This window comes from Cuculus canorus, chromosome Z (genome assembly GCF_017976375.1).
Source record: "Cuculus canorus isolate bCucCan1 chromosome Z, bCucCan1.pri, whole genome shotgun sequence".
NCBI lineage: Eukaryota > Metazoa > Chordata > Aves > Cuculiformes > Cuculidae > Cuculus > Cuculus canorus.
Window position 1 is genome coordinate 43,805,998 of NC_071441.1, and position 24,199 is coordinate 43,830,196.

Genomic DNA, 24,199 nt, shown 5'->3' on the forward strand with positions numbered 1-24,199 from the left:
TCCATCCTGTAGTTCCCAGTTTACTTATTTTGCCATATAGACTGGCGAAACTGATGTTTGTTAGTGGGGGTATATGTGTGCTAAGTAACTACTGAACTTTCCCTGTTCAAAACCCCAAAACTATAATGAAGAGCCAAGGCACCTTGCCAGTAAAGAAATAATCATGATTTGTATTAAGATCATTTTCTAGAGAGTTTGAATAATTGTTTCCAAAGGGGGGGTTATGTATACACAAGCATTGTTAAATTCTTGCTCTTTTTTAATGCTATTTTTAAATTAGAGGGTTTCAAGCTAGTTTAATAAGACACATAATTTTTTAAGCCTTTCAATTCTTTACTTTATAAAAGCATCCATGCTTGACTGTAAAACTATTCTTTCTGAGCTCTTGACCTACTGAAATTAACAAAATTTTAGGTGATTTTTTTTTTAACCTTCATGAAGAGTGGTTCACTGATTGCCCATCAATAAGTCTATAATTGGTGTGTAGGCATGTCTATGGTTTTCATAAATATACTTATCACCTGGCATTCTTAGTATCTTTATTTGAACTCTGTTTATATGTAAAACTTCATCCACTGGTAAAATTACTCTGTTAAAATTGTTTTCCAAGGTTGAAAATGACCTAGTATTAATGCTGTGAAAGCACACGATAAATGCCTGCCCATTGTAAAGAAATTGTGAATTTTCCATTGTAGGTTCAGTCTGTTTTGCTGCTGTAAGCAGTTGTGTTTTAGCTACTGAAAATCTGATGTTAGAAACCTGCTCTATGATGACACAGAAAAAGAGGAAGGAGGTAAGTGTTGGTTTTGTCCTTAGTAAGTGAAATAACAAGTTTCTTCTTTTGTATCACTAGACTTCAGTAATTTTATTGTTACAGTTTCCGTCTAGTAATGTAGGAAAATTGGCTATCAAACCAGGCAATTAAATAGCTGTGCTTCTTTACCCATAACCTGGATAAAAATGCTGATTCTTTTTAGCTAAGATTCTAGGTTTGCTTCAACTATGGCAAAAAGAAGCCTGCATGCAAAGAACTTTGGGATTCTTGTGTTTTGAGATGGTTAGGAAGGCAACTTGACTGAAGGAACTGCTGATCCAGACACTAACTCTTCATATTTCATGCGTCTTCTGTTATATAAACTTCTGCTTTAAAAATGAACTTCAGTCTTGTTGTCCTGAATCTTAAGGGAGAAACCATTAATTAAGGTGAACAATATAATAAAGCTTAATGATTTATAAGCCAATGAAATATTAAGTCCTTAAAATACAAACAAAACCCCTGAAAAGTCAACCAAAAACGTGTGAGAAAGGGTGAGAAACGATACAGTGTTGTATTCTTAGCATTTGCTGTGAAGACATGAAAAACCACCATGCACAGCACACATACTTTAAGGAAATCTCCCTTTAGTCAGAGACAGGAAAAACTGTTGCTTGAGCTAACACATTGCTTAGTCAAGATTTCACAAGCAGAATTACTTCTTGCCGTCTGGAGAGTGAGTGAGCTTTGGCTAGACACTTCTGGCTGTTGTGGAAACCTAAGCTAAGAACCAAATTTCTGCAATTATATTATCTGTCTCCCTTGATTTTTAAAATCCATCCTAAAAAGCTCAATGAAATTCAAAACAGGAGCAAGGAAACTTATTGCAGTGAAGTTTCCACCAAAACAGAAGGTAAAAGAGAGAGAAGGCATGTCACAGTTTAGCCCCTCTCAGTTTGATCAGCCAGTAAAGATGAGCAGTTGTGAACCAAATCACCCAGCCTCCATGTAGGGAAAGGGAGATGGGAAACAAGAAAGACTTGTGAGTTGGAAACTAAAACTGAAGCAGCTTTAATGAAACAGTAATAATAGTAGGGAAAACAATATTAATAAGAAAACAATAAAATATGTACAAATATATGAACCCCTCTGATGAGTGTAAATCGCCACTGACGCTACAGAGAAGGCATGGAGAAAAGGCAGGGGGGAACTGAACTCAGGAAATGGATTCAGTAACACATGGATCTGGAATCAGGGGCAACAGGACAGACAAGGTCCACATTAGATGCTAGCCATTGAGGAAGAGCACTTGACCCATGTCATCCTTTTGTTTCACAGCAAATATATAATGCATATGGAACAGAATAGTCTGTTGGTCAGTTTGGGTCACCTCCCTGCAGATGCAACCTTTTTTTTTCCCCTTTGACTTATGGCATCTCACCAACCTGAGAATGCCTGTACTTCCACAGAAAGACATACAGATAATGGCCTTTCTGCATACCAATGCCCTGTTACTTTGGTGATAGTCATAAATTTTAAGTATTATCACTTCTAGAGACAGATGCTGTCTGAAAACATGTAGTTAACATTCAGAAAATGAACTTACTTAGACGAGGCTTAGCTGAAAATTCAGAAAATTGATTCTGCTTTAGCCCAAATCAGAGTGCTATACCTCTTATTCCATATAATTTATATCACGCTCTGATCAGTGCTATTTATATCTTCAAATATACGTCATGTAGAATACATACAAATATGTATAGGTCACTAATCCACAGTTTGCCTACACAAAAGTTCATTAAGTTCATGATTCTGGGGTTTCATCCATTATAATTATCTTTTAGGGCAAAAGGAATGGTGTGAGAATTCGTTGTGGTTCATGGCCCCAAGCTGCACATTAGAGAGGTCAACCTTGAGGAAGTCATTGGACACTATATGAAGAAGCTATCTCATTGTCCTGAAAAAATGTTTAGTAAATACTGATAGCATTATGTAGCAATTGACAAATATACAGTTTTATATTGGATATTCTCACACAGAGTCAGATTTCCCTGAGGTACACATTGAACTTCACCATCATTCAGCTTTACCCACTGAGTGTGTCCAGGACCTTGAGAAAAAGCAATGACGCAAATGGGTTTATCTTTGCCCAAGGCAGGAGAAATCCAAACAGTTTTCCCCAAGAAATTATTTTAATGCAACACAGGGACTTGGATAAAGTTCTTTCAATTGTATGTAGAAGGTCTGATTGAGTAGAATGAGCTCAATTGCTAGATCCCCTGGTGTTAACTATCTGGGTGGTTTCTGCCAAGTGCTTATCCCAATTTTTAAAGGTACAACTTCCCATTCCTTTCACTGTAGTTTCTAAGAGTCCATTGCATAGCTCAGTTTTCTCCGAGGCTGGTGTGTTAATAGAGAATATGATATCTCTATTCAATGCCATGCTCTTTGGCCCAGATATTTATAAGGTCGTTTTTGAAACGAGTATCATTGACAAAGTCAATTCTTTCTGGAGTGATATGCCAGCATGTGCTTTTCAAAGCCCAGATTGTCTAACGGACAGTGGTATGGGGCACAGGATGTGTTTCCAGCCATCCAGTGGTTGTTTCCACAATTGTAAGCACATTGCATTTACCCTGTTGGCTCTAAGGGAATGTGATATAGTCAACTTGCCAGGCCTCCCTGTATCTATACTTCAACCAATGTCCAACATGCCACAAAGGTTTTAACTGTTTACCATTTTGTGTTGTGGTGTATGTTTCACAGTCATGGAGAACCTGCACAATAGCATCCATGGTTAAATTTAGCCCTTGGTCACGAGCCCATTTGTATGTTGCATTTCTTCCTTGGCGACATGAAGTGGGCTTACTGAGATAAGAATAATTCACTTTTATGTTGCCAGTCCAAATCTGGAACGCTTTGGCAGTCTGATCCACTTGCTGGTTGTTTCAGTGTTTCTCAGTGGCTCAGCTCTCGGATATATGGTCATCTAAATTATCTACCCTTACCCTTACAGTTGCTTTCTCTAGCCAGGCAGCAATATCACCACTACGTGCAAACCTACATGGGCTTACCTCTATGCAGCCAGTTGTACTGTTTCTGTTGCTTTAACCACCCCAAAAAGCATTTTCTACCATTTACAAGTCAGCATGAAATAAAATACTGGCTGGTTTTCTTGTTCCACAACATCAAAGCCAGCTGGATGGCGTTTATTCCATAAATTGGCTTGAATCACCTTTTCCTTCAGTCATTTCAGTGATTTGTTGTGTAGGAATCCAGCGGCTTTCCATCGTCAATGATTTCCTACAAGACTACTTCCTAGAGCTTTTTCTCTGTAAGGAAGAAGAGAGATAGCAATTCACAACTCCTCTACAATTAGTCTATTACGACTCTCATTACCAGTTCTCATAATGAAAATTTAGCTATTTCAGAACGTGCTAAGGAGAAATTGCCAATCTGATGCTATAGCAATTATTCATCGATTTGCTTACTTTGAAAGCAGGTTTATGCACTCTGTTTCACTTCATTATTGTCATAAGTAGCAACTAAAATGAGTCAGAAAGATTTGGTCCTGATTCTTCTCTAATGTTGAAGAGTGCAAACTAGAAGTCAATAGGTGGACTTACTAGAGAAATTTAATTCTTTTAATCAGAAAAAAAATCTAAAAGTTTACAGATCTGAGCAACACATGCTGATAAACAAAAATTGGATGAGTATAGCTATTATTCTTGGAATAGAAGAATCTGAGATGTGCTGACTTTTTTCATGTTCTGGACTTAAAACTGAAGAAGTTCCGAACTGGCAGGTCAGCTGTTCTTACCTCTCATGGCAGCACTTCCTTTCAGAGGAACTGGGCAGAGAGCTATTCATGGTGCCCTCCACTAGCATCTGGTTCCAATCCTTTTGATTATTTTTTATGCCTTTTGGAATACTTAAAAGTACAGCCTCCCGAGAAGACAGTGAGACTATTTAGTTACTTCTGCCATATTTACACTCTCCAAAATTTTTTTTAAATTTTTTTTGTGCAATTTTACGTTTTGCTTGTTGACATAAATATTTCATGCATTTTGACTTATATTGTAGAGTGTAACTTAGACATGTAAGTAGAATCTGAAAGTTTTCCACCTTTCTCAGCTGTATACGGAATATTGCATTTAGTCAGAATAAGCAAAATAATCCAGATCTTAGAGTACTGGTGTAGGTTTTTGACAGCATTTACTCTAGTGATTTAAACACTACAAGATTTGAAATAAATATGTTTATAAGCTGTAATGTAATAGGGTTTATAGAGACTTCAGAGATGCTAAAGATCCTCAAAGGATGTTTCTAGGCTCAAAATGCCACTTATAGTTACAAATTTGGCTTAGAGTTTACCTCCTTGTCTTGTGTGACCCACACATGGTACCAGCGTATTACAGACAAGTATCTTGTGTCAATGCTGGGATCATCATTAGTTGTTGCCAGGTGGCTTCTATCTCATGTCACTGATAAGTGAAAGAGCTTATCAGTGTGCTACCCAGGCAGCATTCTTTTAATGGAGATTCACAAAAGGACTGTGAATAGTGGAAGTTGCTTTTGGCATTTTGTGCCTATTTTGGAGCACTTATAGCCAGCATGGTAATCAGCTGAGTGGCAAACCACTAAAATGTTATAGGAGAACATTCCTAAAGCAAAATTTCATTTCCCCTCCCATATTGTGGAAATAAAGCTATATGATACCTGAAGACCATTTGACCTGACAGTAAATATATATTGTTGTAGTTTGAATCCACAGACACACTTGAAACATCATTGTGTAGCACAAAAGGCGCCATAAGAAAAGCAGATATAAGAAATATTGAAAGCTCTGACATCTGTAGCTGCTGGTGTGCTGTGAAAATAAGACTAATCTCACTAAAGAAGGCACAAGAACTGGATTCTAGTGTGTTGAATTTGTGGAAGATTTCATCACTACATTCAATAGGAAGAAACAATAATATTGCCGAGCTCTTGAAGTCTGTTTGAGTTTTTTTATTTCTTCCAAAAGATGTTCAGTGGTGTTCAGGTGCCACCAGTAGACAGGAGAAACATTCTGAGGGGAATCTGAGCCTGCAGTTTGAAGTAGAGTAGTTATGACTTGATGTTCTCCTACATGATTTTGGTAAGTTGTTGCCTCACTTCAGCAGAACAGGAGGACATGCTAAAGTACTGTTTCAAGAAGGCCAACTAAGTTTATAGCTAGATCTTTTTGACCATCAAAAAAAAAATAGACACCAATTTTGACTTATCTGTGTGTTTTGAGTGATGTTATTGAATTCCTGATGAATGAGCAAACCCACATGAATTCTCTGTGGATTCGGAATCTGTATTACTAAATTCATGACCTCCCTCTGCCTTTAGAAAACAAAGGCTCTGTGCACTCTTACGCTGTACATTTTTTAACTTCAAAGCTATGCATTTGTCAGTGTGTTTGTTTATTAAATGTCAAAAAGTAATTCATTCAACAGTCTTTTAACATGCCGTCACTTCAAATTCTTGACAGAAAACTGGAAAGTGTAGGAGGGCAGTTTATTATCTCACAATTCACCTTTGTTTGTTGGCAATGTCAGTGTTGATCCTCCATAGAACATTTATTTTGAAATCTGAGGTTTTTGCAAAGTATTATTAGTTTCAAAATGTTGGGTACTCCTAACATTAGGGTGTGAAATCTCAATTTTTCAATAAAATGTAATTATAGCTTACGAAATACAGAAATCGTTTCAATTTTCTGGGAATTCAGCAGGTTGAGATATCATATGTAGAATTTTAAACTTAACATATCCAGAATGATAGATACATACATATATGTCTTCAGGAATTCAAACTTTGAATTTACAGCTTGTAATCAAATATAGTTGTACAGAAAAGTATTCCTTTCCAAATTTAATTGCCATATAGTTATTATTTTGTTGAAAGTGGACATTATGCTTCCAGTCACTTCCAGCAAATTGTAGCACTGTGCTGTACTCCTCTACTGCAACACTAATGCGAAATTCTTTCAGCAGTTACTTCTGTCACATGTAGCACAGGCGTAGTAGCTAGCTCAGCAGCTGCTGTCCCCTAGCAGTTTATCAATTTCCTAAAGCTGCTGCAGTACCCAGTAACCATTCTTTTTTCCTCAAAATTGACTAACATTTTTTCTTTTTTTCTTTAGGGTGGATTTGTTACTTATAAATTTTCCCAGAAATGGGGGAGTAAGCAACCTAAAAGATAGATAAGATTTTGGACTACAGTTTTCTTAGGCTGTAACCACAAAATTTTTAGAAATGTGCTCAGTAAACACAGGTTGGAGATACTTATGGAAGCTAAGAAAAGTTTTTTCAAAGCACAAAATATATAAAAATGCACTCTAATGCTATACAAAATTAATATATATTCACATTATTAGTTTGAAGGAGGTGGTTCATTAGGTTTGTGATGAAAATTTTTCTGTCTTGGAAACAGATACATTGCTTTCTCATCATAAGATATTTTAGAGAATTCATATACTGCAGACAAATGACTGGATCAAATGGAAGGACACATGGCTCTGATCAGCCAGAATGAGGCTGTACTTATTAGATATTCAACCTTAAATATGGTTTCCCCAAAAGCAAAATAATATAATATTAAACCTTAATAACTTCACCAGCTTTGTCATCTATAAGTGAGTGTGGATTGAGTCATGACAGTTCTCATTGTCTGAAAGCTCAAAACATTCCTAAAGAATTATTTTCCTGCACAAAAATTGATGTATCCTCAGTATATTCTGTGAGGACTCAATCACTTCTAGCATACTTTTTCCAAGTGTTATATCTTAAATAAATCATGTTTTGCAGTCAATTTGGCAGTTGGTATCTGCTTGACCTTCAGGTTGCCTATTTGGAGCTAATTTTTGACTCATTGTACATTTTCACCCTCATCCTTTTCTGCAGGATGTGTTCCACAAAAGTGTTACACCTCTTGAAATGCACAGTAATTTCTGATTTCTGATTTCTCAAATTTCTGATTCAGTTTTACCACATAGAACAGAAGTTGTTTTTTATTGCCTACATAAAACAAAAATACCTTTTCCGTCACCCTAGCTGTTGTCATCTTGTCCTTTGCAATGCATGAGAGATTGAGAGGAGCCAAGACATCTGCTAGGTTGAAAGCCATAGCCTGAAGAGATTCCTTCTGCTTGCTAACGGCAAGTTCACAAGGTAGTTCCTGTCCAGACTCATGGGCAAAGATTCATGCAGATTGCCTAGTATTAATGTGGAACAGTTGCTGTCTCTCCTTTGGTGGCCTTTAGGAGGTAAGAAACTATCATAAGACTCCAAAATAGCAGTGACATTGAAAAGAAGGGAGCTTCTTAATAGGACATGTCTGGTTGAGGTTACAGGAGTTGCAGTTCCAGTGGGGATAGGCTGTAGCTGCAAGGTCACCATAACACCAGTGGCCCAGACACCAAGAGCAAAGAACAGGTCGGAGATCAAAAGGAAGGTAATTATAAAATTGGTAGAATGAAGCAATGGTGCATCATCTCCTGTCATTTGGAGATTTTTTTTTTTGTGACACTCCAACCAGACATCATGTATGCAATATGCTGCTGCCCATAATGCCAGATAGGGAAAACATTGTTAGGATGTAAAAGAGCATTTTTTATCTTCTTATTAAAAAAGACCCAAGAGAGAAAAGGTTGTCTTAGACACCTGTAATGTGCATATAATGCGTTGTGTAAAAAATCAGTTTCTGTGAACAGTTGTTGAGCTTTAATTCTGCTGGGAACAGACATGTAGTGAGGATGTGAAAGAAAATGAAATAATTTTCAAAGAATCTGTTTCACATATTCTAAATTATCATTCTAACAAAACAGGTATTTTGAATGATTTGTTTGGCTTGCAGTTGTGATAGTGCAAAAAATCACTGATTATATAAAATATCTTCTTTTTTCCCCCCAGAAATAGGCTGTAAGATTGTTCAGTTGATTGAGGACTTCATACAAAACCCATCAAACATGGTATAACATTTCTCATTTACTTCACTGCAGGAAGATTTCTGTGGCTATTCTGGGACATAAAGAGTTTAATATTAAAATGTATATGAAGAACCTGAAATTACAGTGTCTCATCTTTTAGTCTTCTTTTAGGGAACACAAGAAAAAAGCTCACTAAAACAGTTTCTATGAGAAGACTCCAATTTACAGGTTTGGTAAATGAATTTCAACTGAGAAAGGAAATTGATTTCATAGTGATAATAAAATGTAGAAATAGAAGTAAAAGTATCTATACCAAATGATACAGAAAAGCATTTTAAGGTAATGAAAAAACAAAATTAAGTTTTTCTGGATTAATCTTTTTAACTTCTCTTTTATTTTGTCGTGACTGTTGCAGAAGACTATTTTTAATGTCGTTATTGCGTGGTTGTACTAAGGTGGTGTCTCTCAGTATCAGCAAACCACCTACTGATCCCACCTGGATCACTGTGAATCATGTGTTCCTCACAACAACAGGTAGATGTTAATATCAAGCTGAAAAAGAAGATTTTTAGCTGTTTACCTGCAGTTCTGTGGTCACTAATATAATATCAGACAATTGTGATTTCATGAAATGCTTCTTCAGTTTCTTTCAGCCTTTCTGGCTTATTTTGGAGTGTGCTATTATCTTATAGTTCTTTCTGATCAGTTATTTTATAAGACTCTGATTAGATCCATGCAATTGCAGCTTGTCTTGCTCTTCTTGTACATGTGGAAGGTTTTGTCCTTGAGATGAGAAATGAGGCATTTTTCAGAGGATCGCTCACCACCTAAACAGATGTTGCTTTCATGTTTATACCTGTAGCAATGGATTCCAACCCTAAGTCCCTGAAATTTGGTTCAGCAGAGGCAGAGTTGAAATAGGTTCCACATAAACAGAGGAACAGAGAGAGGCTTTTTATTTTTATGATTTTCTTGAGCTGTTTGTACCAGGGTAAAATGGAGAAATAGTAACTCACTAGAATAACTTTTGGATCAAGAATCTTTATTTGCATTACAGATTTTGTGGAAAATTCGGATATATGCATTTCACACACAAAATTTATTTAATCACTTATCCTTTTGTACTGGTAATCCCAGAATGGACATTCAACAGAATTTTCTTTTTTGTTAATTTCTGGAAGTAGCTATAAATCCACTACAAAGTAACTACCTAACATATCTTGTTTAAAAGCATATTTGGAAAAGTAAATTATTACCCTCTTTAAGATTTAATTGCAGTTAGTATGAACTTATTAATTCAAAGAGGAGAAAAAACATGGTAAGGAAATATAGAATGTCTTTATATATTTCAATTTATTCTGAGAAATGCAATATTTTCTCAGTCACCTCAGTGGACAACCTCAGCCATATTTACACTGGGTACCATCAAATTAAATTTATATCTGAGTTCCTGCAGTATTAACTTAAGGAACAGTTCTTTTAATGGATTTGGGTTGGATAAAAAACCCAATGGAATGTGGCTATGTACTTGTGCATAAATATATGTATTCACACATACAAACTAAATTTTAAAGAAATGTGGCTCAGATTTAGGGCTAAATCCTGCCATCACTGAATGCAATGGACGTTTTCGTATTGATTTTGAAGTAGAACTATGTCTGTCTAAGTTAAGATGTCAGCTGTGTAACGTGCAGTTTTTACAATAGAGTATGTGGGAGTCTGTACGGATAAGCAACACAAAGAGGTTAACCATTTGGTAATGGTAAACAAGTATGATTTTAATTACCAGCTTGTTGAGACTGTGGGTGGAATTTTTGGTCTTGCATTCCTTCTTTTCTCCTCAGGCATTAGCTGAATTTCAAAGAGTCTATTGTTTAAGTTTATTTGTGATTCAGATGCTGACAAAAGTAATGCTGTATTTCTCTATTTCTGTGCTTATTTACACACTGTAAAAGCATATTTTTGTCTTAGCTGTGGCATGCCAGGTCAGTTAAATAGGATTTTCAGGGGCTGCCTGGAGGTGGAAAGAATAATAACCAATTATCATCCCATGTCTCATCCACTTGCTGTGGCAGCTAAATAGTACTCTTCATACTGTGCTGTCATCGGCAGGTACAAAGACAAAACCTTCCCCTCTCCAAAGCAACACCTCTCCCCACTAACTATTTATTGAAAATAAAATCTTTGCCTGGAACTTCCTTGAGTCCGGGTCTTATCCAGTTTCCGTATATGAACCAATGTAAAGAACATATGCCAGATACTTTTCTATCTTGAAAAATCTTGCCACTTACACCAGAACATAAACAGAAGGGTAAATCTTTCAAAAATCTAGTTCCAGGTTTGGAGACTAGTTCTTTGAGAAACTTTATATGATAGGCCTTATAGATATTTGGATTTCAAGGAAAGGACTACGATGTAGCTTCCTTTAACTTAGTCTAAGCTGTAGACCAAGATACACTAGAGTTCTGTAGTTTGGTCCCAGGTTTATTTTAAGTAGAATTCAGATAAGTACATCTTTGTTGATTCTTGCAACTTCTTAATATATTATATTTAGTATGAGAGAACATTGTAAAATTCCACATTAACTTGAGGGCTGTTGGAAGGCAAGAGAATTATTTTCACTGAACAGGATTCTACAACATCTGTCAAGTCTATTTGAGAAAAAAAAGAAATCTCTCATATGGCTCTAAGTAGATCTTGCAATTTATAAGCAAATAGAATCCTGCCTCTGTCTGTCCACCTCCATGTATGGAGTGATACCCAGCTAAAAGTCAGCCCTAAATTAAGCCCTTCATATGCAACCTGTCTTCCAGTTTCATAGCAGTCTTTTGCAGTAGCTGAGTGAGACTGCAAGTACTTGTCTTGGTATCTCTTCCTTTATAGAACATTTTCCATGATATATGGTGTATGCTTCTCACAAGGGAAAAAGTTTACACCCTGGTAAAAGAATTAAATATCTGCAAGGCACTGCCAAGGCCTTACTGGTATCCTGAAAAAGTGAAAACTGTGGCTAAATCTGACGTGCTGTTTTATTACACTCTTCAAGACATGGATAGATGAAATACTGGGAATTTGCATTTAAATCATCACTAAGGACATTTTGGTTACAGCAGACGAAAGTTTGAGGATTGAGGGATGACTTAGGTGTTTACTTGGATACATTTAACTTATGCTTTGTTTTCTACTATCTTTAATTTTCCTGAAAACATTATTTAATTTGAAGTGTTGCAAATACTCTATGAATAAAGCAAATGGATGAATAACTTGAAAATTTTCCACGCCAGTGCACAAGTGCATGACACAGTGTTGTAAGGCGGTGTGTTTTTTCAAAAAAACCCCTTCCACACTTTTAGAAGATGGGGAGACACATTCTGCATTGATCACACGAAAAAAGTAAAAATGTTGGCTTAAAATGGCTTGGTAACGATCTAATGCTGAATACCTGAGAGGAAACTAGGATTGAATATGGAAGTGAAACAGGAAGTGAAAATCAGTAACAGTCGTTTGTAGTGTGGAACGTTCGCAAGTTACTGGCTCAACAATTAATAGCACCAAGCTTATTTGACAAAATGTTTGTCTTCCATTAACATCACTTTGATATGACTATAAACTTAAGCAGTAGCTTACAAATAAGGAATGAGTCCTACTCAGTTCCCTTGACTCAGACCAACACAAGAAATACTCCAAATTGCTAAGAAATTAATTCAGGAAGTTTGAGAAGTGGGATAACTTGAAAAGTACTTTGTAAAACGTATGCCTCCAGCAATTGTTTCCCAATACGTGCAATCTGCATACAAGCTAAGAAGAGTTTAAGTATAATCCTGCTTCAGGGCAAGGATAAAGCAGAAGCTCAAGTCTTTATCCCTGTGATTCAAATTTTCAGTTTTTCAGATTAAATTCATTTGAATGCAATCTGCATATTAAGATGAAAACAACCCAGATCTTAAACAATTATTTTACAGCTGCTCAAAATTTGGGGTGTTATTCCATTAGGTATTAGAGGATGCACTAAAGTAGTTCAAGTATGCATTGTGCCAAGTCAGGGTTAATAGAGAAATATACTTATTTATTTTAAGAAACTTTGAAAGAAAGTATGTTTTGGCTTTCCTATTTGAGCATAAGAAAAATACAACAAAGCTATTTTTCTGGACAAAGCATTGTTCTTGCAGTAATTCTATAAGCAGAAGCGAGTACATATCAGAGGAAAAATTCTGAACAGCCCTAGGATCGAGAAGTGTTGGAAAAATTTGTCAGTGTCTTGTCTGAATTAACAACATCATAGAGTCACTACTAAAATAACACAAACAAAACCAAAAAGCAGCATCCTAGGACCCTGTTGACTTTCTGTGAACAATGTGGTGGGTTTGCTTCCTTCAGAAATGGTGCTGCATTTAATTTTCTGCCACTAAGAAAACAAATGAAAAATCAGCTTAAGTAAGCCACAAGCAATCTGCAGCAAAGCTTTTGTAAGATTATAGTCTTTAAAAATTCTCAGTCAGACAGCGCTTCATAAGGGTAGAATAAATTAACACAACCACAACATATGTAATGTTTAGGTTATAGTTTGCTAAGAATTGTGCTTGAAAGAGGAACCAAATTAAAACATGCAAATCGCTGCTGGAACTATAAACTGCTAATGAACATTTATGTGATGCAGTAATGTGTATGCTTACAGGATACTCTGCTGAAGCCACATGGTCCTTGTACACTCAGAAGACCGTGATAAACAATATTTCATGCACTCATACCAGTGCCATTCTATTGTCTTCAGATATTCCCACAGTTCATGAAGAGAGGATAAAATCCTTAAAAGTTTAAGGCAACTTTTCCCCACTAGAACAGTAAAAAATATCCAAGGAAGATGTCTAAACCTTAGGATGAATAAAATATTGGGAATTATTTTGAAATAACTCTTCAAAAACATAACCTCTCTGAAAGCATCTACTTTTCTGATTCACTGGATGCTGAACAGCTGTACTCTGCAGGAAAATTAGAAGACAACCTGTAGAGGCCTCTATGGTCTCTAAACCTTTGATTCATTTGGGATATCTTAAGTCTTCATCTGAGCTTGACATTTTAGACCTGAGTATTTAATTGACGGAGTCTGTTCACATTGATTACTGCTTTTATGCATAGGCAAGACAGATTTAGCTGATATACGTGAATATGGAATACCACCTCAGTGTGCTATCACTCGTGACTTTTTAATTCAGCATATGGCCCTTCTAATATGTTATAATTAGGAAATAGTATCCTGGATATTTGGAGTGATAAGGCTACTGACCAATGGAAAAAAATTGGTCAGTAAAAAGCAAATGCTGCTTATCACATAATGACAACAAATGGATATACCTTCTGTTTGATCCAAATTGAGTCAGCTTGATATTGGCGTGGCCAACCAATTTGGAGAAGTGGTGAAGCTGTACTGTGGAATGAATCATCTTAATCTGGTACTCTGACAATTGAGGTTTTTTAGGGCTGAACAGAGACTGCTAAGAATTCTTCAGATTCTGAAAGTGTGTTTTACATAAAGGTGAGATATTTCCATTTATTTCTAAAGGGCCTAACCTGAATTTTCCTCTTGAGTAGTCAGTTGACTATTGCAGGTAGCTATAAAGGGTAGTCTCAAACTTTTATGCTGGAAGGTCATAGGCTAAATCAAAGTTTGTAATTGTTGGTACATTAGCATCAGTAATACTGGAAATTTCATGATACTGAAATTTCAGAGAACAGTACAAGTAAATTTTTACAGACGGTACAAATATTGCATATGTTGTCCAAAACTTTGTTTAAATATGTTTAATTTATCTAACATGTTGAACTGACTGCTCTTTAAACAAAGGAAGTTCATGGGATAGATAAGCTGAGACTTGCTGAATTTTTGGGCAAAATGCTCTATTCACTAAGTTAAGAAGTTGCATTGGCATTCAGCTTCTAAAGGCAAGTCCCCTCACTTAGAACCCTGTAGTACTGACATAACATCCTTGTCCTTAACAGTCAGACTTATCTCCTCTTGACACGGATAATAAGTCAAGACCAGTGATCACACTACAGTAGGTGGTGTGAAGGAGACAAAAATAACAGGTAATTTGCTCGGTATATAACATTTGAGACTTCTGAAAAGTCACTTGTCTGACTTCACACTTCATAATGTGTAACTTATCTAAGAATCACCATCTGGCATATCTTCCCTGCTTTTTCTCAATTTGAAAATGAACACTCTCTTCTGAGGACGGTCGTTGCTCACATCCTCTGTGTTCCTATCTGAAATAAAGTAACGTCCTGCCTTGTAAACAATCTGCACAAATTAATTATTCCTCTTGAGAAAATTCCTCTTTGAGAAAGTCAAATTGGACAGCATTGTGACAGCCAGACCAGAGGTTATGGGAAATATAACTTTTAATATGTTGCTAAAGTTTTAGAGCTAGCCCCTTGCTGCTGCAAAGCTGGCATAGTGCTATTGACTCCCGGAGAACATAACTGACAGACATAGCTAAAATTCTTTAATTTGTATTCCTTAGACCATAATGTCCTGCTTTAACTAGATTTTGGCCTATGATGTGTATTTTAGACCAGTGGAAGAACTTCTCTTTTGCTGTTTCCCGTGTATAGAATCTGTATGTTTTGAAGACTAGCATTTTCCTATCTATACTTTATAACCCCTGCATTCTCCTTCACACAGTGTCAAACCAGCGGCTTGGTAGTTGGAGCTCTTTGTGTTTAACAACAGTCACCACTGTATTTTCCATAGTTTTGTTCTATTCCATATCACTTAGCAAAGGAAATATTCACTCAGAGTATACTATTGATCTGATAGACTATATATAAAGTCAGTAAATGTCTTTTTTAAGGGCAAAATATCTCTAATTCCCATTACCTACTTAAAATCAAATGTAGCACACACATAAAGTTGAGTCTGGTTTTATCTAGATGTTACACAAAATGTGGCACATTTCACTCTTCACTCCATGGCATCAGAATTATACATGTAACCCTGAAGGGAAGTCTTATTTCAACAAAAATTATATAACTTTTCTGGGATGTATTCTATTATCTGCAAATTTTTAATTTCTTGTCAAGTTGTGTTCACTCACTCTTTCCTTGTAACACCTGAATTTGCAGCTTGGACAGTAAAGTTTACTTTGAAGACTGAAATTCAAGAAAATGGAGAAAATTAAACTCCCGGCGAAAAATAACCTCCAAAGAAATGCCTCCAAAAGTTCAGACATTAGTGCATACACAGTGAGTATTGTATTAATGTAGTTCAGGGTGGACATTTGAAGGTAAGTGGAAATGAACATACACAAGAAAGAATGGAGAGAAATCTGTATTTTATTTTTTGTGAAGAGTAACTTGTTTAAATGTGGCAACAGAAATAGAACAGAGTGCTATTTCATTGCCCTACTTTTCTGGATGCCTGGAGATACAAGCCACAATCTCTTTCCAGGATTAAAGTAGGCTGAGCTTTCTTTCAGATCAACTGTCTTTCATCAAGAAAGGTACAGTGTGGGAGGGAGCAGAGAGATTGAAAAAAAAAATAAATTGCAATATCTGATGGTAAGCTTCAATTTCTTTGATTTCTCCCTCTACCTCCATATTTTCCTTATATATTTTTTCTTTTTTTCTTTTATATCCTCACCTGAAAACTGCATATTTATTCACTGTCACTTTGAAACCTTGAAGTTTAAAAATAAGAATTTATGTTGGATATTTCACACTACTCAGTTACTTGAGGAGCATGTTTATAAACATGGTGTTCAAAGGTAGCACAATTTACCATATAGAACGAAGAAGTCAACAAAGTTTAACAGTGCAAGTCAGTCTTTTATAGCGAATCTCCGGGTATGCCAGTATACTATAAAGACTGTTTCCACAAATGATGCTAAAGTAGCACAGTGAATAAATTACATATTCTTTTTCCCCATAAAAGATAATCTATTAGAAGAGATCTGGTCTTTACTAGATTTAATTATGGAACTTTGCTATAACTAATTATAAAAATGCCTGTAATTATATTATTTAAAGCAACAATGCTAAACTCTACTGTGTTTTAGAGACTGAAGCCTAGAGTAGTACATTCACAAGAATACAGAGGAAAGGTAGCATAATCCAGGAAATGTAATTAAAATAATTTAGTTTCCATCTTCAAAAGGCTTTATAACACCAGTGGCAAAAACTTCCTTAGATACAGATGTTGACTACAACAAGGCAACACATTAAAACAGACCTCATGTAGTGGACTAACAGACTTCATTCAAAGCCTGTGGAAGGTAACTAAAGCATTTCACTGAAATTTATGGGCTTTGGACCAGGCCCACTATAAACTAATTCTCTGACATTCAGTCTGAATAGTAGCAAAGGGAAAAGGAAATTATCAACAAAGATATTTGTTCTTCTATCTCCTGAACAAACATTAAAAGTTGTTTTCCCCCGCTTTGGATACTTTTCTGTGAGATGCTTGAAAGAGGTGGATCTGCTCCAACAGTTAGGTCCTTCTGCGCATTGCTAGACCAAAATGCAAGCCTATAGAAACACATGGCAAAGTGTTTGTGTGTCATATGACGCTCTGGAATAGGTTGCTGATGAACTTGTGCACAATGATTGTGTGATGAGCCACTTGCAATTTTGTTATACAATGAGAGGCATGGAGGAATGACATGACTGGCAACGACAGCAGCAGGGATTAACATGTCAGAAATATTTCTATGTCCTTATTCTGGCCGCCTGTGAGAATCTGAGTGATTTTTAGAAAGCAAAAGAACAAGAGGAGTGGGAACAGGTTCTGCCAGTCTAGATGTGGGGCAGTATCTAGCCACTGTCCATCTATATATTTTGACAACAAATATATATATATATTTTGACAACAAATTGCTTGAAAGTCAGGTACGTGAAATTTATAAAAAATAAGCTGTATATACATAATGTACAATATTATGATTAGGAAGATCTTTTGCTAGATGAAAATAACTGCCCAGTTAGGAGTGCTGTAGGAATGAATCTGTAGGCTGTAGTGGATTAAAAAATAAGTATGAATAAGATGTAAAGCACTAGTTAAAAAAATAAAATGTTTCCTGTTCATTAATGGTATTGCTACATGGAAGACCTAAAGGGTTACATTGCTTTGCTTTGGCAATGCCTTGCGTAGGTATAATGCCCAGCTTAAGGCATTTTATGAAGAGCTTGTTATTAAGGAGATGTTAGAATCAATGTGTCAGAAGATATTTGGAATATGCATTTTTGAAGGAACTGAGTTTTCCTAGCCAAGGCTAGAGAAAGCAGATGAAGAGTGTAAGTTTCTCTGTGACCTTGGTGAGTGGGTAACTAAAGAAATAGAGTGAAAGGACTATAGTTAGCTCTCCTTTATCTAGGATAGTTAGGGATGTAGATAACTTAATGAGCAGAAATATCTGGATAATAGGAATAACGTGATACACACAGAATGACACACAGTTCTGCAAGCCCTTCTTGGTTCCTTTATCACAGTTCAGACAACTCTAGCTCTGGAGAGACATACAGGCTCAAATACAAGGCACTAAAATTGCAGAAATCATCCAAGTGCCATTCACTAATTAGTGTTTAATCTGACTTTTGTAAATAAGAGCAGTGGAGAGCAGAAAAAAAGAGATTCCTTCCCATAAGAAGGATTATCTTCCTGACTGCTTGTCTTGGGGGGTTCTTAAAAATCACTGAAGTTCTAAGTTGATTCTGCAAGTAGTTTATCTGCCCTCACACATCAGGGCTCATAAACTAGTAAACGCTATGTATCCCAGACTGACATGTCATTAGACTGGCTTTGGGGTGATGGTCAGCTAAATAGAATCACAGAATCATAGAATCATAGAATCATAGAATCATAGAATCATAGAATCATAGAATCATAGATTCATAGAATGGTTTGGGTTGGAAGGGACCATAAATATCATCTAATTCTAGCCCCTCTGCCATAAGCAAGGACACCTATTGCTAGAACGAGTTGTTCAGAGCCTCATCCAGCCTGGCCTTGAACCCCTCCAGGGAGGGGGCTTCCGTGACTTCTCTGGGCAACCTGTTCCTGTGCCTCACCGCCCTCCACAGTAGAAAATTTCTTCCTCATACTTAATCTAAATCTACTCACTTTCAGCTTAAAACCATTACTCCTCATCCTATCACTGCACTGCCTGATAAACAGCCTCTCCCCACCTTTTCCACAGGCCCCCACGAAGTACTGAAAAGCTGTTATGAGGTCTCCCTACAGCCTTCTCTTCTCTAGGTGGAACAGCCCCAACTCTCACAGTCCTTCACCTGTGTGTTCTTTGTCCGTGTTATCTATCCCAGGCTGCCAGACCATTTGTCCTGTGAATCTATACCACTGCCACTAGAAATAAAATTGTTAGTGTAAACATAATTAGCATAATACAAAAAGATCCTTATCTGAAAACCTTATTATCGGAGTACCTGTCCGAAAAATAAACATTACCAGTATAAGCATCTTTATACCTTTCTTCTGCTGAGAGCATGAGTCAGCATGATATAACAGCAATTTATGTGCCGTGTTTTCCAAATCTAGATATTTTCTATTTGGCTATATGAGAAAACTGCTGTTTGACAGAGTTTATCAACAAAAAATCTACTTTATTATTGGTGAGAAATTTCACAATAGTCCCAAGAAAATATATGTCTAAATGCTAGCAGAAATGCTGTTAACAATGAACTGTTCTTCATTAGCAAAGCAGTTATATTAGTGCAGCGTGTTCCATGTCTATATTATACAGCATTTGTTATATTGTTAGATAGCTTTTTAATATTAAGTTGAATGGCTTCAGGAACTGCAAGTACCAGCAACAAGAGTTTTAAGCATATTCTGTCAACATCTTCATCAGCCAAACCATGGATTTGCCAAAAAAACCTTGTTTTCTTCTGTTTAAGGACTTTAACGTTCAACATGGTTAACATGACAGCAGTATGTACAACTTTTTCCAGGGGAGGAGAGAAGGGTGAGAGGGACAACAGTGGAGAATTCCAGAGAAGAATAATAAATATTGTTGTAAAGACTTCTAATTTCTTTGCTGAAGGTGTTACAGGGGTTGATGGAGCACATTTGAGGATGCTTTGTTTTGCTTGAAGTGAGGGTTCTTACACCCAATGAGTGAGACAATACAGACATGAGAGTTCTGATTGATTTCCAGATCTTCCTCTTTTTCTGTTCCCAGATCACCATTTTTCCATATATGTTGTGCTTTACAAATGCACATTCTATTTTTATCTCTTTTTTAAAAAAAATTCTTTGATCTAATCCAACTCTCCTTCACCATATCCTACCAAACATAAGTAATCTCAGCCTTTATAACATTTTTGCACATATGATAAGGAATAATTTGCCCCTTGAGAACATTGAAGTATATTTCAAAATACAGTTACCTAGCCAAGCTCTGTGTAAAATATGAGTAGGAAGACAACAGTTTTAGGACAATATTATATCCCCCAATTCAATTTGAATCCCGTGAATCCTTTGATTTGTCCATAATGCTGCAAAGAGGCTAAATTTATTCCATTATTCACATGATTTCTACACTGAAACATGGAGTTTCTCTGTGTGTTCTTCAAATACAGCCAAATTTGTTCCACTTTCATTTGATTCCTAGATAAATGGAACTTCTTTGCAGTGAAAGTAGATTCCATCCTCTTGCCTCCTTTGCCTAGATTACCAAAGTCAATAGTGTTCCTGTTTTTACTGGACATACTAGCTTTGAAGACCAAGACTGAAAATCTGAAATTTTCTTTACAAAGAGACTGCAGTACTCTAAGCTAAAGACAGACGGAAAAGTTCAGAACTAAACTGGACTAATTTCTTGAACTTTGGTTTTCTTGAACAATTTGGTTGCCTGGTAGAGTTTTCCACTTAAAATATCCTCTCCAGAACCTAAACTTGGAGATGGATGACAAAATCTTGAGAGCATGGCTACTGATTCGTGGGGGTTAATGAAAATGTTTCTGTGTGGTCTTGACATAATGAAATGAAAAGTTATCATTCACCAGATTCTTCTGACATCTAAACGGAAATGTTAGACTTCATACCGAGAAATGTTTTTCTCCAAAGAATTATTCTGCCTGAGGTCCTTGAATGCTCTGTAATTTTAGCACTCAGCATTTCTTCTAATTATTGTTGCTAATTTTTTTCTCCAGTGCAGACAGGTTTTCAAGGAAGAAATTTAAAATAAGATTATAGTGCTCAAGAATTATTTGTCGATTACCCAAAAGAAGATGGAATGCTATTCACAAGCTGCCTTTTCTTGTCTTAATTGTACTATGAGCATCATCAAGGAACACAAATTGCATAAAGCAGAACTTGAAAAAAGCTTAAATAAGGATGAATTTAAAATTTAATCAAATTGTCAGTCACTCACTGCTGACAGATCTACAGTCAACAAAAGATCTGTTTTATCTTTCTGCTAATGCAGATTAGTCTGTTCTAAGCTCTTTCAAGAATTTTGGTCAGTGCTCTGCTCTGGGGCTTTTAGCCTATGAGTAATTTTGCCACTACAGATTTAAATATTGTTTACTGTGAATTTGCTCAAGAGGCCTCCATTTTTCATTTAGTTCATCCTTTGTTTTAACAAATAATAGAAAATGATCACGTGTTTCCAGAAGATGACTCTGTAATATTTAATGTTGTAACTATTTAAAAAAAATATCTATGTATGTATTCCTTCAGAAGTGTGTTCTCCAAGCACAATATCCTAATTATTTCTGGGAAAAAGCTATGAGCTCACAGATAGTGTTTAGACACAGATGGCATTTCGAAGTTTTTTTTAAAAAAATATCTAAATCTTTAGTGTTACTGAAGAAAGACACTAATATCTGGCAAACAAGTAGCTATGGTTCTATAGCTATGTTTTTGCCAGGTGAATCTCTCTCTGTCCATAAGTCTGACATTCATCTTGACTTTGAAACTGGTTCTCTCTTGAACTGATGCCCTTCACTGTGAGTACTTGCTAATAGTGCTGATTTGTTTGCATTCAGCTGGTGGCTTTCAGCAGAAATTCTGTCTGAGCATAGTGAGACTCCCAAGAGTATAACTAGGTGTGAGACTGCCCAAGAGAACTACAGAAATAGTCTAATATTTCTATTAAGCTCTTTTATGTTAGTGTAAGTTCTCAGGAACCTTACTTTTAAGGCTCTCTTCTCAAAAATAGAGAACAAGAGTCCATCAAATATCCTTTGACCTTGCCATTTTTACTTTCTCATGCTTTTGAAAGCAGCTTGCTATTCAGATATGAGAAATCCCAATCTCCTGAACCAGTGTTAGGATGACAATTTTGATGTTAACTTCAGAGAAAGGATTTTCTGGGTTGGATGTGAATGCTTTATAGCAGCCTTAGCCAGAACTGCTGGCATCAGTTGATTCACACTGACAGGAGATTAACGAATTTTAGACTGCGAGTGAATTTCATTTTCTTTGCTTCTTAATCAGGTTGTAGTAATTGGGGTCAACAGCATTGCTTTCTTGCAAGCTGTCAGCACAATTACTAGCATTCTGTATAGTGAACAGTGGAGTAACATTGTGCATATTTGCAGTAATGTATTAAATGAAAAAACAAGTCTTATAAGACTGCAATTGCAAACACATACGTGACATGGCACTTCATACACAAACCTGATATTTTCCTTATGTGCTACTGTTTAGAAAACAAGTCTAACATTTCAAGTAAACAGTGTCTTGCTGGACTAATATGCATTCTGTCTGCACTGCAGAACAGAGCAGCACTTGTCATATGAGGCAGGAAATGTTACAAAGTTTAACAGTTTAGAAAGATTTGCTTTGCTTACTAACCTTATTAACATAACAAAACCTGCATTTGATATCAAGTTCACATGATCTTGCAAAAGAAATCAAGTAAAACTTAGCTCTTTTATTTGCTACTGGCCTCGTCATTCAATGAAGACTTGGTAGGGTCTGAAAATTTTTAATGAAGGGCCTCTAACAAAGAGCAGCTTAACTTCTCCTTCTGAAAATGCTGAAATATTTAAAGATTGTCTTGGTGGTCAACCAACTGCAAACCCTCATTCAAAAATAAGTAATCAAACCTTTTACAATACTGATTTTATAAAAGAAAGGAAAGATAAATATGCAACAGTGTTCTGTACCTTTCCTAAAGGAAGTCCACTCTCTGAATTCTTGATCGTGCAGCTACTTGGACAGCTGTCTGCTCTGCTCCTCCTCTTCTAGTAATGCTGCAGTTATGAAATGTCGGTATCAAATTCTAGGGCTCCGTTATCTATCTTGGTGCATGGCAAAGGATCAAACATGTTGCATTGGACCCCGTGCTATGGGCTGTCATGTGTCCTGCCCAGGCAGCTACATCTCTTCAATGACTTTAGTCTTTTACAGAAAGAATCCCAAGGCTGCAGTGTACTGGTGGAGTAAAGTACTATACCCTCTGATAGAGCAGTTCTTGTGCTCAAACCTTTACACAGTGTTTCAACAGTATAATCTTACCCAGTTATTACGTGTGTTGGTTTTATTTTTTGAAGGGCTGTAACTGTAAAGGAACATAAAATAAAAATTAAACATTATCTACTTTTGCTTCTTGATCCTTTTATTTACTCTCTCTCTCTCTCAGCCAAGGGTCAAACAATTTTTTCTGACTTTCCATCAGTTTAGAGGTTTCTGCTCCAGGTCTTCAAATTGCTTTCAGGCCTCAGGCCCCACCTTATCCTGCAACCCTGAAAAGCATGTTTAAGCATGATAAGACCACATTAAACTTAAAAAATCTCGAGTTCTTTATGGCAGTTCTACAGGATATTCATATGTTGAAAAATTAAGCAAAGTCTGAGAATGTTCTGAGGTGTTAGCTCTAAACTGTCCATCTAAATCAACTATTGTAATGACCTCTGGTATAGTTGTGGTTCAACCCACTTAATACTTTCTAATAATAAACAATCACTTTGCCTGCAGTCCCAGAATTTAACAGTATGTAAAAGCCTTCCCTTGTCAGTTTAGTTTAGCGTCAGACGGCAACCTTGACTACATTTAAGCTAATAGAATAGATACAGCACTGACATGATTGCCATGTAGCCAAAAATATAGACAAACCAGTACCTCCTGCAGTACACTTGGTAAAAGCAATAAGAAACTAGAGAACTTTGGCTTGAATAGTAATAAGTTAAGAGATGAAGTATAGCTACCTGCTCTTAAATATTCAATTGTATTAATTTTTAATGCTTGATTAGGACTGAGTTTCTTTAACTACTGTAGAAATGCCATTACCATTAATCTACATAAAGAGATTAGACTTTTTTCTGAAGTGTAATTTGGTTGTTTATTTCCTTTTGAATCCACTTAGAAGTCACATTTACTTTATGAATTACAGCATGTGCATGTACGTATACTGTTGTATAACATGCACAGATGTCTGTCTATTATTTGTGTAAACTGAGCTGTATATTATATGGGACAACTGCTCAAAAAGCTAAGGAAAACCTCTTCCTAGAGAAAATACTCTGAAAAG

At 36.2% G+C, this 24,199-nt stretch overlaps 2 long non-coding RNA genes across 2 annotated transcripts in view; one reads left to right on the forward strand and one right to left on the reverse strand.

Moving 5' to 3' along the window:
• Positions 1–201: 201 nt before the first annotated feature.
• On the reverse strand, positions 202–23,091 carry LOC128850330 (uncharacterized). The gene is made up of 3 exons (XR_008447645.1): positions 22,836–23,091; positions 3,829–4,086; positions 202–1,178 (listed from the first exon to the last, which is right to left on the reverse strand). It is a non-coding gene; the product is annotated as an uncharacterized LOC128850330 (long non-coding RNA).
• The window catches only part of LOC128850331 (uncharacterized), a 111,833-nt gene continuing 103,839 nt past the window's right edge, over positions 16,206–24,199 (forward strand). The window contains exon 1 of the long non-coding RNA XR_008447646.1: positions 16,206–16,268. This is a non-coding gene — a long non-coding RNA (uncharacterized LOC128850331). The remainder of the gene's footprint in view (positions 16,269–24,199) is intronic.